The 18,043-nt window shown below is 42.7% G+C and overlaps 1 long non-coding RNA gene across 1 annotated transcript in view; it reads right to left on the bottom strand.

Annotated features, from left to right (window-relative positions):
* The window catches only part of LOC117056091, a 429,770-nt gene extending 412,007 nt beyond the window's left edge, over positions 1 to 17,763 (bottom strand). The window contains exons 1-2 of the long non-coding RNA XR_004427689.1: positions 17,673 to 17,763; positions 16,391 to 16,472 (exon numbers count right to left, since the gene is read on the bottom strand). This is a non-coding gene — a long non-coding RNA (uncharacterized LOC117056091). The remainder of the gene's footprint in view (positions 1 to 16,390; positions 16,473 to 17,672) is intronic.
* Positions 17,764 to 18,043: the final 280 nt, after the last annotated feature.

The following is an 18,043-nucleotide window of genomic DNA, read 5'->3' as shown; positions in this document are numbered from 1 at the left end:
TTCAAAATGGGGGGAAATTATATCACTCGTAAATATTTGGGAAAAGTACATTTAACTATTCTGTTGCATAGCTGATTAACATGAAGCAGAAATGGCCAATGCCAAGTTTACAGTTTAAATCAAATCCATGTCAATTGTGGGATTTCTAGAGGTATGTTCACATGTCAGCTTTCTTTTTTCTTTTTGGAGAGGTTTCACTTTATTCTGGTGTCCATGTGGTGCCATTTGAAGCTATCCATACTGTGCTATATGACTCTTAAGTAAAAATATGGCAATAGTCATGGCCATCCCAAGACATTTTGGTGGCTGAGACAGAAGACCTAAATGACAACCTACCTACAGTAGATAAATAGTTTACAATCTGACAATTAATGACTCTCAAAACCTGCCTCCCAACATCACTTCACTTAGCCTAATAGGAGGACTAATATGAACAAGTGCTAATATCATACTCCAGAGGTCTGGAGACCCAAGAAGATCTGAGGTAAATGCCAGCCTCTATAACTGATTTAATCTGTATCCTCATATAAGCCATTCACCTTGAGGGGCAGGCGAAGGATGGATATTTTCCATTATAAACCTGGGATGACAGTAGTGGTTACCCACAAAGACAGTTGTTTTGTGACCAACTGTACATGACTTGTCTATCACCAAGCTTTACACCATAGCAGTCTTTGTTTTTCCACATCACAGATATTACTGTAATAGATATTGTGGTTTTACTACCAATATTTATATATAGCCTTCTCAGTTAACTAATATGTTTATTTTTTTTTTAAAAGCAGCCCATCCATCACAATGTGATCATGGGGGGTGGGGGTGGGGAATTTGAATGGAACTACTTAAGTAGTAATGGAACCATACGTTTGTTCACAATTTAGGAAATGGTTGGTTGGTGTCCATCCATCTCAGTAGACAATGTAGGAATGTGCTTTTGGGGGTGAAATCAAAGTGTTGGAAGGTTATAGCATCTGCTATGGCTGAAATGGTACTAAATGTCAAGCACAATAGTGTGTATACTGACCCTATAAAGTTCTGGGCAAATATTCCTTGATTTATAGATTATTTTCAATTCTACTTATGTGAAACAGAAGAACTATTTATCAAGGTATTTACCATACAATAATGATAAAATTGGAGAAGACCCTCTTTGAGCTAAACGTAAACACAAATTTCAACTTTGTTTGCCTCTATTAATTTAGAAGGTTTGCACAGGGGAACAAAATGGTAACATAATTTAGCAAATAAGTCAGATAACCTTTCTGGCACAAACAGGGAACCACCATGTGTGAGGAGAAGCAACTGTCACAGCATAGTAGTTATATATTGTCTCAAATACTGAAGCATAGCTAGATCAGGGTAGACTGAATGGGGCAATGAAAGTTAACATTTGCTTTCAATGAACACACAAGTTTATTTCTGCTATCTTCAAATGATCTTTCCCTCCATTCTTATAGAGCAAGCTATTTAAGTTTTCTTTGGACACCCAATCTATGTTAGCTTTTACACTTAGAATAACTAATTCATTTGCATTTTCCATAAATGAGTACTGAATGAGATTACAAGGGATGAGAATATAAAAGGGGAAGGAAAGCCCAACAACTCAGGAGCTCTAATTAATTTATCATTAGATACCAGTATTGCACTTACCAACCCAAATATTTTAACTGTCGGCTTCTGAACATGCCAGGCCAAATTGCTCATATGCAGTCTAAGAAGTGGTGTCAGCACAGTGACAAAAATCCGGTTGTCTGGGAAATCTCATGTCCTTGGCCTTGCCTCACCAAATAGATGAAAAATTATAGGATGAACTTGACTGCCTTAGAACTTACTACCCTTCCAGCCTCAGTAGGACAGCAATTCACAGGAGGCAATTTCGCAGGGATTTATTTAGGAGATTTAGTCAGCAGTGAAACTGCCTCTCTCCTCCCCCCACCCAAACCAATGCCACTTCTTTGTAATGCATTGTTATGCTCACTGCTACAAAGAATGTAATACAGTGTTCTAGGTACATGCAATGGTAAATTATTGGGAGGGGAGAGACAAAGTATCAGAGAGGGCAAACTATTGAAAACAGGGGGAACATGTTGTCCAACTTAGAGTCAATTCATATACAGGTATTATATAAAAAGTGGATGAAGAGAAGTTCAACTTGCACATCCTTCTCTGTGATTTTCTACTGTAGAGAGCTCATAAATTTCATTGTGAGTTCAAACTTGCAAGATAATTTTCTACATTCCACTGTAAGCTGGATAATAAGAAGCATGAGTGAATGAGAAGGAATGAGTGTATGCAAATATACTTAATATTGTGCTGCACCTGCCACTAAATAAGGATGGAGTCCAATGCAACTTTTCCAATGGCTTGTTTTCCGGTGGGCACCTCTCTTAATGTAAGGGGAGCCATTTTGGCCAATTCCTTTTTTGCGCTGCAGCACCTTGCACTACCAAAAAATATTTCAGAAAAGTGAGGAGGGGAATAACAGTGGGGAAGGAATACAGGGCAAACTGGAGGAAATTACCTCCCCTTCTCTTATATTAGCAGTGGAGTTTGCTGGAACAAAAGCTGTTCCATGAGTGGAAATACAACATTGGATTCCACCTGAAAGTTCTGGAAAACAAGCCACAGGAAAAAAGATAAACGTGCTCAGGAACCAGCATGGGACAATGAATAATCCCTGAAATTAACTCTGATTGAAATCCCATCTGACACATATTGGAGGGGCTTTACTATCTCTCAGCATCAGTTCCAATACATTGTATGATGATAGGCAATGAGAAGTTGTAAGTTATGTTGTGTTTTGTCGGAATACGTTTCACGGATCCGCCATGGATTCATAATTAATTGGTTATTTTATGGGTTTTTCAAGGTCTACTTTTGGTATAATTGCGCGTGAAAGTGAAAGTGAAAGCATGAATGAATAGTGTGGTTCACTTACAAGATTAATCCGCCTTTATTTTGTAGATCCGGTCATGTTCAAAGTTGTTAATGAGCGTTAAACTTGCTTCCCGCCCTTTTGGAGGGCAGCAACAGTGATTTTATTGGTTAAAGTACTAATGATGATGTCACGTTTGTTCCCTAATAAAAGGCAGAGGCACCCCGCTTAGGCAGGGGGAGTAGCACGAGACCGCACGTTCTTCTTATGTTCTTTTAGTTGGGTTTTAGTTGAAGTCAAGTTTAGTTTAAGGGGCTAGGAGCGGGCTGGACGGGTTGGATGGGTTTTTCTTTAGTTAGAGTTAGATCGCGGAAGATCATTCGGTTTTAGTTTTAGTTAGGTTCTTTTAGGTTAGCCTAGGGATAGGCCCGCGGAAGATATTTCGGTTTTAGTTTATTTAGTTAGCCTCGCGGAAGATTGGGCGCGCAGGGTCTTTAAGCTTAGGAGAACTTAGCTTAGGGGACGAGCCTACGCGGGTCCTGCCGAAGCCACTAAAGATACAACCGGTGTCTGTCTTCCTTTGGGGTTAAAGGGGGGAGTAAAGTAAAATTTTTATTTCTTTAAACTGGTCCGTCTATTCAGAGTCAGGGTATATATTTTATTTCACGAGGCAACTTTTCTCTAAAGAAGGCAACTAGGAACTCACACACCATCAGAGTCTTCAATTGGCTTACTCATCATCCTTCAGACTGTGAGGCTTGGCCGGCGACCGTGCTCAAAGCACGCGGAACGCTGGCCGCTTTCCCCGCAACTGGTACCTCGTGCATAACCAGTCCAAGGCCGTGCACGAGGAGCTCCAGCACCCAAACCCCGACAAGTGGTGCCCCTCTCTGAGGCGAAGCGTAGTCAAAAATCGCTTCCACGAAGACTCCGGTTAAAGGCAACATATCGGAAGTGGCTCGGAAACAGACATTGAGAGGTGAGGTATAACGGCCCGGTTTATCCAGGATTTCGCTGCAGTAGCGCGAATCCACCGCTTGCCCAAAGTAGTGTAAATAGAAGTCGCGCGCGTATATTTTGCCCCAAGGGGTCCCCGGGTAGAGCGGCAAGGAGTTTAGTGTAAGCCTACGGGCAGAGTAAGGTCTTCCCTAAAGCCTACGGGTGGGAAGGGTTCTGGCAAAAGCCTACGGGTGCCAGGGTCTGGCAAAAGCCTACGGGTGCCAGGGTTTTCGGTCAAAGCCTACGGGTAGGGCCGGTGTCTCCCGAAAAAGCCTACGGGTGGGAGGGAAAGGTTTTCTGGCTAAAGCCTACGGGTGCCAGGTTTTTCGGTCAAAGCCTACGGGTAGGGCCGGTAGCCCCTAGTAGAAGCCCACGGGTGGGGGCGGAGGTTTTCTGGCTAAAGCCTACGGGTGCCAGGTTTTTCGGTTAAAGCCTACGGGTAGAACCGGTGTCCCCTAGTAGAAGCCTACGGGTGGGGGAGGAAAAGTTTTGGAAAAGTGTTTAAAAAATGGGCTCCTCACTCTCAACTGCTCAAGTAAAATTTTGTGAAGATTTATTGTACCTTTTGAAAAGAAATGGTCACCCTGTCTCTGAATCAGAAGTAGAGCTTTTAGTTAAAACCATTGGGGAAATTTGTCCCTGGGTCCCTAAGGAAGGAACGAAAGATTTAGCCTCATGGGAAAGGATCGGGTTAGAATTTATGGCCAACCCGAAAATCGGAATTCCTGTACAATTAGTATGGAGCAAAGTAAGAAACTGCTTTCAACAAATCGCTCCAAGAAATGTTTTGCTTAATGGAACAGTGAATTTAGGAAATACTGCTTTTAATAGTGCCCCTGTGCTGCCGCTTGCGGTTGTGCCATTTTCGGCCCCCTCGCAGCAGCCAGTTCAGGCCCCGTTGTCGTACACGCACTCGCCCTTGTCCAATTTGTCATTGCCAGATTCATTGCCGCCTGTGCCGGTGCAGCAGACGCCGTCGGCCTTTCAAGCCCCGCCGCGGACTGCCCCACCGCCAGTCGCTCAGCAGTCATCGCAGGCCTTTTACCAGCCAGCGATTTCAAGTCAGCAGCAGCCGCGGACCTCGCTCCAAGCAACGGTCCCGCTTCCTTCATCGCAAGCCGCGCTTTTGCCAGCGATCCAGCAGCAGCAGCAGCAAGCAGCCTTTTTGCCAGCAAACCCTGCTGCCCTGCAGGCCGCGCTCAAGCCAGCAGCTCCAGTTTTGCAGCAAGCTGATTTCCAATCAACAGCAATCCAAGCTTCAATGCAAGCAGCACAACAGCAATTTACCAACCCTTCAGCACCTCCAATGCCAATGCAGATTCCAAGACAAGAGCAAAGCCAAACAATGATGATCCAGATGCCAGGACTTGCAGTACAGAGCCAACAACCATATGCTCCAACTTCAAGTCAGCCATCTTGTCTTCATCCAACTTCAAGTCAGCCATCTTGTCTTCATCCAACTTCAAGTCAGCCATCTTGTCTTCATCCAACTTCAAGTCAGCCATCTTGTCTTCATAGTCAGCCATCTTCAAGGCATCCAGATGTCAAAGACTCTTTAGCACCATCTAGTGGCTCATCATTTGGAAAGCATCAAGAAGATTTAAACTCACTGATGCCACCTACAGACCCTACAGCAATGCAGCCCATCTGCAGAACCCAAGCTTTGGAAGCAGCTTTGGGACAAATAGACTTTAGTGCTGATCCAATGCACATCTTTCCAGTGATTCGTGCTAATGGAGGACAACCTGCAAGATATCAAGCCATTCCTTTTGAAACACTACGTGAACTGCGAAAAGCCATACGCGAAAATGGACTTCAAGCTCCTTATACTAGAAGTTTACTTGAAGGACTGTCCACTAGTAGACTTCTGCCATCTGATTGGAAGTTGATTCTTCGCACCTTCCTGTCGCCCACAGATGCTCTCCTGTGCCTGCAAGAGTGGAAAGAAGTAGCAGCCAGACGTGCAACGCCACTTGCCACAGAAGATATGCTCACAGGATCAGGACATTACTCCAATCTCAATCAACAGCTAGCCATACCTGATGCTGCACTTGTCACCATAGCAGACATTGTAGTCAAGGCTTGGCGCAGACTACCCAATCGCACAGATGCTAGCTCAGTATCAGGATTCGCTGCAGTTAGGCAAGGTCCAAAAGAACCTTATGGGGACTTCGTGGATCGCCTGATTGTTGCAGTGGAACGCCAGATAGAAGATCGTCATGCCAGAAACATGCTGACAAAACAACTTGCCTTTGAAAATGCCAATGATGACTGCAAGAATGCCCTAACAGCAGTTGCAGCTCGTCCAGATGCCACATTGACTGAGATGCTACGCGTCTGCCAGAATGTCGGTACCCACTCCTACAAAGCACAGCTCTTGGCAGCTGCGGTACAGATGCCACGTCAAGACAGCTCTACGCCAGTCAAGAAGTGCTATGGGTGTGGAGGCGATGGGCATTTCCGGTCGCAGTGCACAACAACGCCAAGGCCTTCTGCCAAGCCGCCAGAGAGATGTCCCATCTGTCAGAAAGGATTTCATTGGGCGAATGATTGTCGCTTGAATCCACAAAACACATCACCTACCTCATCTCCAGTTCAGGGAAACGGTTCTGCGGGCCGCGCCCCGGCCCCGGTAAAACAATAGGGTGCAAGTTCAAGAACATCATGAAGGTCAACCATCCCAGAAAGGTGAACAACGCTACTCCTTATCCAGGTCATCAGGAAAAAGGAGTGATCCAGAGAGATATCTACTCTTCAGATGTCCAGAGAAAAGATGTGACCTCATCAAGCATTCAGGTTCCAGAGGTTTCATCATCTGCCTTACCTATTCAAAGGGTTCCAGTAGAGAACACAGCATTCAGTTCACCTTCTGCTGACCGCCCTTCAGTTCCTACTGATGTCACCCCTGCTTCACAGCAAGCAATCACAGTCAAGCCTCTGATCGCAGAATTGCCTTCAACGTTGAGAAGACATCCTACTGAGATCAATCTCGCAACTCCTGAGCTTTATTCATCTTCAAATCAAGGTCAATCTGTCATTGAAGGACATTTGCCCTTGATGAAACAGCAGTGTTCAAGTTGCAACCCAGCTGATGATCACTTTCCATGTGGCCAAAGAATGCAAGTGAGTGAGCCAGCTCCCTCTTGTGGAAGCTTAAACATCACTCCAGTTAACAATGTCCACACCTTTGTGTCACCTCCAGCTTTTAAGCTCAGCCCGCCACAACCAAACAACTATCAGGAACAACAACTTCTACTGCCTCGTGTCAAAGAAGAAGTTCCATCCTGCCAGTTTGATGCACAACTGACTGAATGCCAACAGGTTCAACAGCATCAGCAACTTTTACCAACAGAGGAACCTCAAGTTTGCCAACTCAACGCCAAGCAGCTTCAGAGTTGCCAACTTCAGCAGTGCAAAAAACCCGAAGCCAAAAAGATATCTTCAAACACTGCCAACGAAGAACAAGAAGAATCTTCTATCCCAGGTATACCACTCTTCTTAACAGAGGACTGTTACTTCTCAAATCCATGGTTTGCTCAGCAATTGCCAACATCCATTCGTGGTCCATTCCCAGACACCTCAATTTGCCTTATCCTGCCTAGGATGGATCGCCTCCCTGCCACAGTCACACTGACTGCAGGCCTAGTTCGAATCACAGATTCATCGCAGTTGCTGATTCCAGGATTTTCAACTGTTCCTTGTGTCCTAACAAAAGGTTTGGAAATTGCCAGACTCTATTTGCTTACTTCTACGCCTACAGCTCCTGTAGACTCTTTGCCTCCTCAGGCAGCAATGGCGCTAATCAAGATTACAGAAGAACGCCCTCATCTCGTCTTAGAAATGGGTGGACGAAAGATCAAGGGTCTTCTTGATACAGGCGCAGATGTTACAGTGATCGCCAGAAAAGATTGGCCTGACCAGTGGGCAACGACTGTCACCCAGGAAGTCTTTGGAGTCGGAGGTTTCGAACCCGCCCACCAGAGCGTGCATCCAATTACCTTCCAGTCAGACTCAGGCTCCATGGTGCAGCTCCGTCCACTTGTTATGGATGTGCCTATCACCCTTTGGGGTAGAGACTTATTGTCTAAAGCAAGAACTGTTGTCCATACGCATTTTTGATGTGGGCCTTTGCATCAGCGCCAGTACATGCTCTTCCACTCACATGGAAGGAAGGACCCCCTGTATGGGTCGACCAATGGGCGCTGACGTCAGAAAAGCTCGCTGCAGCAGAGGCCCTAATCGAAGAGCTGCTACACCAGAATCACATGCAACTCTTTACTCTCCATCAGTACCTCATGGATAAAGCTCCACAGTCATTGACTTTAGAGTGTTCCCTTGATAGTCTTCAAACTGTCCCTTGCAGAAAACCTATTGCAAAGTTCTCCTGGAGAATTTCACTGCTTGGTAAGGTGAATTCTCCTGTCTACAAGTTCTGTTCAGCAGCATCTTCAAGCACTCTCACGCCGTTGAAACTTTCCTTTGTCTCAGTGATCCAATCGTCAACCATGGGACGCTCCTTGCTATGTTCCGTGCTGTCTTTTGTATGGGCATTCTGTTGGCTGGTTTTGAATGGTACTCACCGTGTCTACAGATTGCTGCCATCACTTCTTGCAGCATACCTGTTTCCAACCAAAACCGCAAACCCTTTTCACCTGCTTTCTGTTGCTCTCTACCTGGTTGCAAATATGCTCCGCATCTCCCCAGGTATTCTTCTGGAGTATCTTTTCCTGCATCAACCAAGAACTCTACTACAGGCTCTTCAGGCAGTTCCTCCTTGTGCTCAGAAGTACTGTCTTCCGCAAGGAACTCTTCACCTGAAGATCAAGTCATGTAACCCTGCGTGGTACTTGCCAGCCTGCATCTTCAACGACAACCCCTTGTTGCTTAATCTTCTCAGCGGAGGACTGTCCCTACTTCTGCGAAAAGAACCCCTATTTCCCACACCTGTTTGTGTGCTCAACTCCATTCTTCACTCAAGAAACACGCTGGACAAACTTTGCGTGAAATTCGATACTCCCTTTTCATCACAAGCCGTGATGTCTAACTCTGGTTGTTAGCTATTCGTTAACTTCTCAACTTCCTGTCAAATGCAGCAATTCTTCAAAAGTGCTCAACTAACAGCACCAGTTGAGTTCTGGGCAGTTTGCCTTACCCTCCTACTGCCTAGGCCTTTTGTTTGCCTCTGGGCAGCCTCTGGTTCCTGGCTGCCTAGATTTGTTCCAGTTATTCCCATACCTGCATTCACTAGCAGATCACCTTGATTTGCTTGCTTAACCTCCTTTCTTCTACAGGTATCGTTGTTTCTTCAGAACTCGATGTTTCAGTACTTTCCTGAGCTCCATGAACTTTTCCTGAGTTCCAGGACTATTTCTTCTACATGGTCATGTGTAGTCGGAGAAGAAGACGACCGGCAACTCATTCATCGTCTTCATCCTCCTCTCCAACACCATTTTGCAGTTCTAAACCTGTCTTGTACTTTATATTGTACTTGTAAAAATTGCATATTTGCCTTTGTATGCTTCTTGAAATATCCGCCTCGCATATTACATGTGTTTTCCATATAGCTTGGTAATTAATGATATGGGTGTTTATATATATGATAACTTTTCTGCAATGGTTTCCATTTAGAGCGTCACAATTTTGATGATATGGAAATGTTTATGTAAGGTTAAAAATATCGTCTTTGTGCAGTTCTAGTCATAGACATATTCATGCATATATGTTTTATTTCAGTAATCCTAAATCTCCACGTTGTGCTTGCAAAAGTTGTAGTTCAAAATGTGGTAACACTATTATGTCTTATTTGAAATATTTCCTTTGGTCAAAGAATTGGTCATTCTCGGATTTGTTCAAGATATATGTGTCAAGTCTGGTGGCGTCCTACCCTTTTGGTACCCCTATTTTCTTTGAAGAATACCCCTCTATATGCTACCTTTTGGCAGTAAACCAGGTTCCCAGCTTTTCCCTTCACTCTGTTTCCTGCTGTTGATGGGAGACCTTTATGTAGTTGGTTTAATTCCCATCTCGTTTCGCTGGAAACCCTTGCGTAGATGGCTTAAATCCTCATCCTGGCTGGGACACCTTTATGTAGGTAGCTTATATCCCCTCTTGTGGCGCAAACCACTTGTACTTAGGTGCCTTAAATCCCCTCTCTGGAATCGGACCCTAGTTCCCCGTTACCTGTGGTCGCTGTGGTAAGTCCAGAATCTGCCTTCCTGAAAGTTCTTTCGATTCTGTAGCCTCAGTGCCACACACCCTTTATGTTACCTTATCCATTTTACTTAAGTTTTCCAAATAAAAAATTAAAAAAAATGGGGGAGGGGTCTGGGTAGGCCATGTAGCCCCAGCTCTAGTTATACTTTAATTTTGGGTCCCGGATCGGGACCTCTCTTATGTTTGGGCAGTCGTTATCCGTTATTCTTAATTTTGGACCTGCATCAGGTCCTCTCTTGTGTTTGGGGAGTAATTTGTTGTTTTACGCTGCACGCGAAAGTATACATGCTTATGAGGTGATTTGTTGTGTTATATTACATATTGAAGTATTTATATATGCCTAGAAGGTTTACAGTGTATCGGATCGATCATTTTTTATGTTCGGCTAGTGGTTTGTTATTTTCATGACTTTATTGCTATGATATCTCTAACCTTCTTTTTTTATATAACTAAATCAAAATTAATTTAATTTAAAACAAAAAAAGAAAGATGATATGTCGGAATACGTTTCACGGATCCGCCATGGATTCATAATTAATTGGTTATTTTATGGGTTTTTCAAGGTCTACTTTTGGTATAATTGCGCGTGAAAGTGAAAGTGAAAGCATGAATGAATAGTGTGGTTCACTTACAAGATTAATCCGCCTTTATTTTGTAGATCCGGTCATGTTCAAAGTTGTTAATGAGCGTTAAACTTGCTTCCCGCCCTTTTGGAGGGCAGCAACAGTGATTTTATTGGTTAAAGTACTAATGATGATGTCACGTTTGTTCCCTAATAAAAGGCAGAGGCACCCCGCTTAGGCAGGGGGAGTAGCACGAGACCGCACGTTCTTCTTATGTTCTTTTAGTTGGGTTTTAGTTGAAGTCAAGTTTAGTTTAAGGGGCTAGGAGCGGGCTGGACGGGTTGGATGGGTTTTTCTTTAGTTAGAGTTAGATCGCGGAAGATCATTCGGTTTTAGTTTTAGTTAGGTTCTTTTAGGTTAGCCTAGGGATAGGCCCGCGGAAGATATTTCGGTTTTAGTTTATTTAGTTAGCCTCGCGGAAGATTGGGCGCGCAGGGTCTTTAAGCTTAGGAGAACTTAGCTTAGGGGACGAGCCTACGCGGGTCCTGCCGAAGCCACTAAAGATACAACCGGTGTCTGTCTTCCTTTGGGGTTAAAGGGGGGAGTAAAGTAAAATTTTTATTTCTTTAAACTGGTCCGTCTATTCAGAGTCAGGGTATATATTTTATTTCACGAGGCAACTTTTCTCTAAAGAAGGCAACTAGGAACTCACACACCATCAGAGTCTTCAATTGGCTTACTCATCATCCTTCAGACTGTGAGGCTTGGCCGGCGACCGTGCTCAAAGCACGCGGAACGCTGGCCGCTTTCCCCGCAACTGGTACCTCGTGCATAACCAGTCCAAGGCCGTGCACGAGGAGCTCCAGCACCCAAACCCCGACAGTGTTTCAAAAGCTATTAAATAATAGCTTATTATTTAGAAAGCTTAACTGTTATGGTGCAGGTGCTCAGTTGGCACCAAAGTTGGGCAAGTGTCAGGTGACCAATCATTCCCCCCCCCGTGGTTTCCATGCTGACACACACAGACCAGAAGAATCCCCAGTCCACCCTTACCACTGCCATTTCAATACTGCCAGAGAGGTGGGATTAAAGAAGGGATTCAGACTTCATGCTACACTGTTTGGAACAGTCATGACTCTTTTCTGGAAGGTGGGCATTTCAGGTCTCTTTCCTAAAGAACCACAAAAACTGCAAAAGATACGCCTAGAGGTTAAGTGGAGGGCAGAGTTGGAGCCTAAATGCAATGTGCTTATGTGGTAAGAGGTAACCCAAAGGATGGTAAGAGGTAACCCAAAGGATAGGGACTGAGAAGGGAATGGGCGGGGGGGGGAGAGATGCAAGGCTTTGCCTAAGAGCCAATGTAACATAATGGCAACTATTTTGTGGTTGAATGTTTGAAAATGTCCATTACTGGGTGGCCTTGAACAAGTCAGTAGTTCTCGGCCTAGCAGCTAGTTTTTCTATCAGGGATGTTACAAGGATAAAATGAGATGAACTACATGGAGATTAAATTTAAAGCATGTGCAAGACTGGATTAAGGTTGTTGGGGGCCCTGTTGGAGTTCCCAAAAAGGGAACTCCAAAATGAATGGATGAAACAAGGTATTAAAAAAGAAAGAAAGTCCTGTAGTATTTTAACAACTAACAGATTTATTTGGCATATGCATTACAGGATTCTGACCCTGGGGAGTTTCTCAACTCTCAGCAAAACACAAACAAAAAACCCCATCTTGACAAGCTTGCTTGATAAACAAAAAGAAAATACTGTGAGCATGTCCAGTTTCACATTTTAAACTCATTTAATTCATCATTGTTTTTGCTCATTTCTTGCCAGCCTACCTCTTATGACTGTTGTGACAATATAGAAGAGGTATAAAATGGCTGCAAAAGGGGCCTTAGTGCTTGTATGACAGACATCACAGTTTTCCTCACACTTTCAACATTTATTTTATTTAATAAAATTTGTATACTGCTTAATTGTAAATAAAACTTTAAAGTGGTTTTGCTTCCTAAGTTTCTTTCCAGGAGGGCTAGATCTTCTTTTTTTAAAAAAAGGGATGGGCCCTGGTGCAATTGCTCCAACTGCACATTATAACCTGGCTGTGTGTTTACTAAGTAAGGCTGACTGGACACATAGTAATGGTGTTTGTAAGCAGCTTCTTTTATCTCCTGTTAGGAATACATTTAAATATCATATGTGGAAGGAGGAGGAGAGCTACGCCTACTTCGATGGTTAACAGGTTTTAGAATTCTTGTTTATGTGATTCCACCCCCGTCCTAGTAAGATGACGGATAGTGCATTTTAGCAAATAAAGAGATTGCTGCTGTGGTGCATTAGTGGCATCATATGTATACTAACAACCTGACACATTCCAGTATTAGAAGCTGTACTTGAAGGCACAACAGCCAAAGGCAGCACATAATTGTTTGTAATTTAGCACAAGTGATGCCTATCTAATCAAATTCTCTTGTTGATATACTTCAGGAGTCTAGGCTTCCAGAAACAAAAGCATGGCTTTCATTTTTGGTTAACTTTTCCAGATTTGGTAAGTTGTGAAAAATATAATATGGTAAAAATTGTACCTTGGGGAACACTTTTTCAGTCTATTTAATTAAATGTAATGATAATCTGTGCAACATCTGATCAAATTTTTCATTAGATCTCATTTTTAATTTTTCACTAGCTTCATAATAAAGCATAATGATAAACCAAACCAATCATCTGCCTGCTTATAGATTTTCTGCTTTGTAATGTTCTGTACCATAAAATCCCCCGCCTTCCCCCATGAAACACCAAGTAGCAAATTGCAGTATTATAGCCTTTCCTTAGTGACTGAAACATCTATTTCTGTGTGGCATCAGACTAATAGATATATTTCCGTAGGTAAATGGAAAGAATTTCTCGCTGTAATCTTATTTGAATTTCATTTCATTTGATTAAAGTAGGGAGGAGGGAGGGGGAAATTAAACAAAAGAATTCAAAATGAAATTGAAGAGATGTGTTGCTGGAACGAAAGTGAAGACAGTACCTGACATGATTTTCCTGAGCATAATGCTGCCAGACCTAATAGGGCAAGCTGTGGTTTGAATGGATGATATCTTAGGTTTTTGTAATGCTAAAGGACTTATCAAGGTTTTTTTTTTTTTAAGCAGACAGATAAGGGAATCTAAAGTTATGTCAAACAAATTACATTTTAGTTATTAGCGGCTAGTTTGTAAATATCAAAGACCCACTTATTATAGTGCTTGGAGCTGCATTTGCATGCTGATGAAATGCGAGTGGATGGCTGTGAACTGTAGGGTTATCTCTAGTGGAGCAGTGGGGAGCTCCAGAATCAGACAGTTGAGCATCTGACCGACTCAAGAGTCCAAGCTGCAGACCTCTTCTATTCACTTTCTTCACAACAATTAAAATATGCAAAGTGATAATTTTCCTTAAGTAGCCTTAAATGTGCGATCTATTTAAATGTGAGGGAAAATTGCCTGAAGCTTCTGGTGTGAGGGACAAAAAAGAATAAATTATGCAAATAGCGGAAAAGGACTCTACCACTTGAACGCCTAATTTTCCTGTAATAAGCATACTGTTTCATTTAATTTTTTGCCTCTTATTAAAAGTGACAGTTCTTTTTGCACTGTCTGATGGTTATATCTGACACAAGCAAGGGGAAATGACTGCTAGACTAAATGCTAAAGCGTTTTGGTAGCTTTTTTAGATGATGGTTACATTCACAAAGTAATTATGCACTGAAGAGTCGAGAAATAAGGTTTAATTACACAGTAATCGCTTCTGATGGACACGGCAGAAGTGTGAACACCGCCAGACTGCAATCCATCAATGACAAACCCCTGGCCACTTTTAATTCCTCCTCATTTGCATCATAACCTCCGCACCAAGTTGCACAAATGCTGTTAAATGTTAATAGGAGCTGTCTCTCCACTCAAAATGAATGCTTAAGCTGTTTCATTTTTTTCCCTCCTCCACCTCAGACCTTCAAAACCAGCTCCTCTCTGAGAGCAGGCATTAAGCACAGAGCATGGTGCATGGTCACTGTTGTGCTAATTGGGAGCAACACTTAAAGTTTTATCTCTCAAGCGCTAATAATGCACACTGCTGACAAACCAGTGAATAAGTAATGGACTGGGGGTGTGGGGGGTGAAGAGAGAAGGCAAACGGCATGTCTGGAATGAAAAATGCAGTTGGGACTGTTGTTCAGTGACTAGCTATTTGATTAGGCCCTGTAGTCGTATTTAATCCAGATCCTTGGGGAACATAGACAAAATTACATCTTCATCTCATCAAACATTCAGCCATATTTAAGCATTCAGCTGATCATGCTTTTATTGTTTCTCTTGCAGCTACAGAGAGACAATGATGTGCTGAACTCTTCATTCAGTAACACAGAGAGACTAAGCTTAAACTAGATTCTTTTATTGGGGAGAAGGGCAGAATTAGAGCTATGGTTTAAGCCCATTAAGTATGGAGGAGGGGTCCCCCCCTTGTTTACCGATATATTTATAATCTCTTCTTTCTTTCCCCCCCTTCATCATCCATGTTTGGACCAACTTACATCCTGAGACCGTTCCACATCATTAATTTTCAAATTATTATTTTTCTACTAAGCAGTAGGCATCGTTTTGTCCTGATAAGAGGAAGATTCCTCTGCTGCGTACCCACCAGCAAGTTCCACTGACTGTTCCATGGAACAGGAAAGGTAATTTGTAAGCAGCCAGCTAAGTTTAACAGTAGAGTCCTAAGTGACAAAAAGCGTCTTTTTTTCCTCCATGAAGATTGAGAATTAACAACACCTTTCAGTGCATAATAGTTAAGCCTTTATCACTTCAGGAGCTGCTGATAAGGTTAAGAACACTAGACAAACTGCTCATTAGTGGGAAGGCTTGCCTTTTATATTAAAGACTGCTGGGTACTGAAGTTCCTCTAGTGAGCAATACATCCCTGGCATTTGAAAAGAACCAGCTAATCACAGCACATAAATGAATATGGGAAAACATGGCATAGTCTAGCGATATTAGGTTGGTTTTCTTATACATTTTATATGTGTGCAAAAATCATGCTCAGCAATGCAATGCAATTGCAAGCGCCATTGATGCTGGCAACTTAGGCTTCTTGGATTTGCCAGTATCTTCCATCAAGATAACTTCCTTATATGAACTGCTATTCCTTTGGCTGTTCAGCACACGTCTAAAAACACAACATGCACTCCCCAACTCATTTAGTTCATGACATGACCATGACAAGCAATGCAGACCATTGCAAATTCTTTGGAGGTCTTTAAGCAGAGGCTTGACAGCCGTCTGTCAGGAATGCTTTGATGGTGTTTCCTGCTTGGCAGGGGGTTGGACTGGGTGGCCTTGTGGTCTCTTCCAAGTTCCAACTCTATGATTCTATGAAATTTGTTCAACAGTGGTTACCAAAGCAAGAACAACCAAAATAGAAGTGATCAATGCATTTGTGGTTTGCAAACAATTCAAACGGTGATTAAACAATAAAATAAAATAATTGGCTCCATGCTGTCCTTCATTACAATCCCCAAATTTACTGCCTGAGATATGTTGCTTCATCTCACCCAAGGGTTAGGGCTGACTCTGTACCAAAAGTTAAGTTTAATTTCTGCCCTTGGAAGTTTGTGGTGTGGTAGCCCTGTAGAGGGCTTTCTCTGTTGCAGCCCCCATCATTAGCACACCAAGCAGCAGGGGTGAATTAAAGTGGAACAATCACTTACAGTTTCTGGAGTTCAAAGGCTTTATTCATGCAGGAACTATTTGCAGGATGAGTGGAGATGAAAGAAACAGATGACATCTCCTCTGGGGAAAAGAACAAAATGGCTTAGTTTTGGCATGAAGTTAGCTCAGAGAGCTAATAAAAGGTGCTGGCTCGATTGCTACACAGTGCCCTCTGGTGGTTTAAAGCAACACATTCATTTACTACAAACTCAAGAGAAGTAAATTTGTTTTTCTCCATCAGCACCTAAATTGTGGAACTCCGTCTCCACAGAGGTGTGTCTGGCACTTTCGCTGTATAGCTTTCAGTGTGTGCTGAAGACACAAGCCTCCTTTTTAAGGGTGCACCCTGTTCTTCTAACTGTTGCTTTGCTAACCAAGGAAACCCCCTACTGAATAAAGTGTTCACTGACTCCCACCGCTGAGGTTCCTTAAAGCACATAAACATAAAGAGATAAAGGAGTTGCAAAATATGCATGTTCAGACGTAGTTTGAAGGAATGTAGTTCAGTGGTAAGGCCTCTCTGCCTTGCGTACAGAAAGTCTCAGGTTCAATCCCTAGTGCCAGTCAGACCAGACAATACTAAGCTATGGCCTGACTCAGGATCAGGCAGCTTTTGCTACATAACCCAAAGGCGTGGTTGCAGCCAATTATTATTATTATTATTATTATTATTATTATTATTATTATTAAATATTAAAAAGAAAAAGAGAGCATTGGGGCAAGTGACAGAAATAGCAACCCACTATCATTATCTCTTAAGTATCTTCCTTTTTCCTGTTGTTGTTGTTGTTGTTGTTGTTGTTGTTGTTCAATATTCAAAAGAAAAAGAAAGAGAGAGCATTGGGGCAAGTAACAGAAAAACAATAGCAACCCACTATCATTATTTCTTAAGTATCTTCCTATTTCTCTCGCTCCCTCAAAGATATTTTTTAGCTATGAAATTGTTCCAACACCTTCACTAGCTAGGCCCAGCAATGGCCTCTTTTTATAATTTTATTTTTTATTTTGACAAAGTAATAATAATAAATATGAATAAAAATGAAAATAAGAAAAAAAAATCGCACATTTTAATCCTTCTTATTCTTATTTTTATTCTTAGCAATGGCCTCTTCACTGCTATCCACTATTGAGTTTACCTCAGGATTCATGAATGCTGTACAACACTAACTTAAGTGTTAGTTGCAGGATTTTATTTTACTTTTTTAATGAGTGGTCCTTTTGTATTGAACCCTACTGAACATACACCAATAAAGCTTTGAGAATATGAACCTGGGAATTTACCTCAGGAGGTTTGCTGGTTCTTCAAAATGGAGGCCTTTCTGCCTGTTCCCTGAGGGATTAGCATACGTTCTCTGCTCCGCTTACTGAGGCATAGCCCCCCCCCCCAGCTTCAGCCTCATAAATGCTTTTAAATAAATGAAATGAAACAAAACCAAATGAAACAAATACGGCTGCTTATTGCCTTCATAAGTTTCCTTTCTACTGCCTGGAACAACGAAGCCCCAGGAGTCTGGTTAGGGCCGGCTCGGTTGCTAGTTTACAAGCCAGGTCCTTTCCACACCCTCTCACGTTACAGGTGTTTATACTTTGGGCCATTTCAGGTGCGTTTTCAATGTGGCCCAAGCAGTGGAAGCAGCAACCGTAGGCATGTC

Source organism: Lacerta agilis, chromosome 1, assembly GCF_009819535.1.
Source record: "Lacerta agilis isolate rLacAgi1 chromosome 1, rLacAgi1.pri, whole genome shotgun sequence".
NCBI classification, from domain to species: Eukaryota; Metazoa; Chordata; class Lepidosauria; order Squamata; family Lacertidae; genus Lacerta; species Lacerta agilis.
The sequence above is the reverse complement of the archived record's forward strand: the minus strand, read 5'-3'. Positions and strand labels throughout refer to the sequence as shown.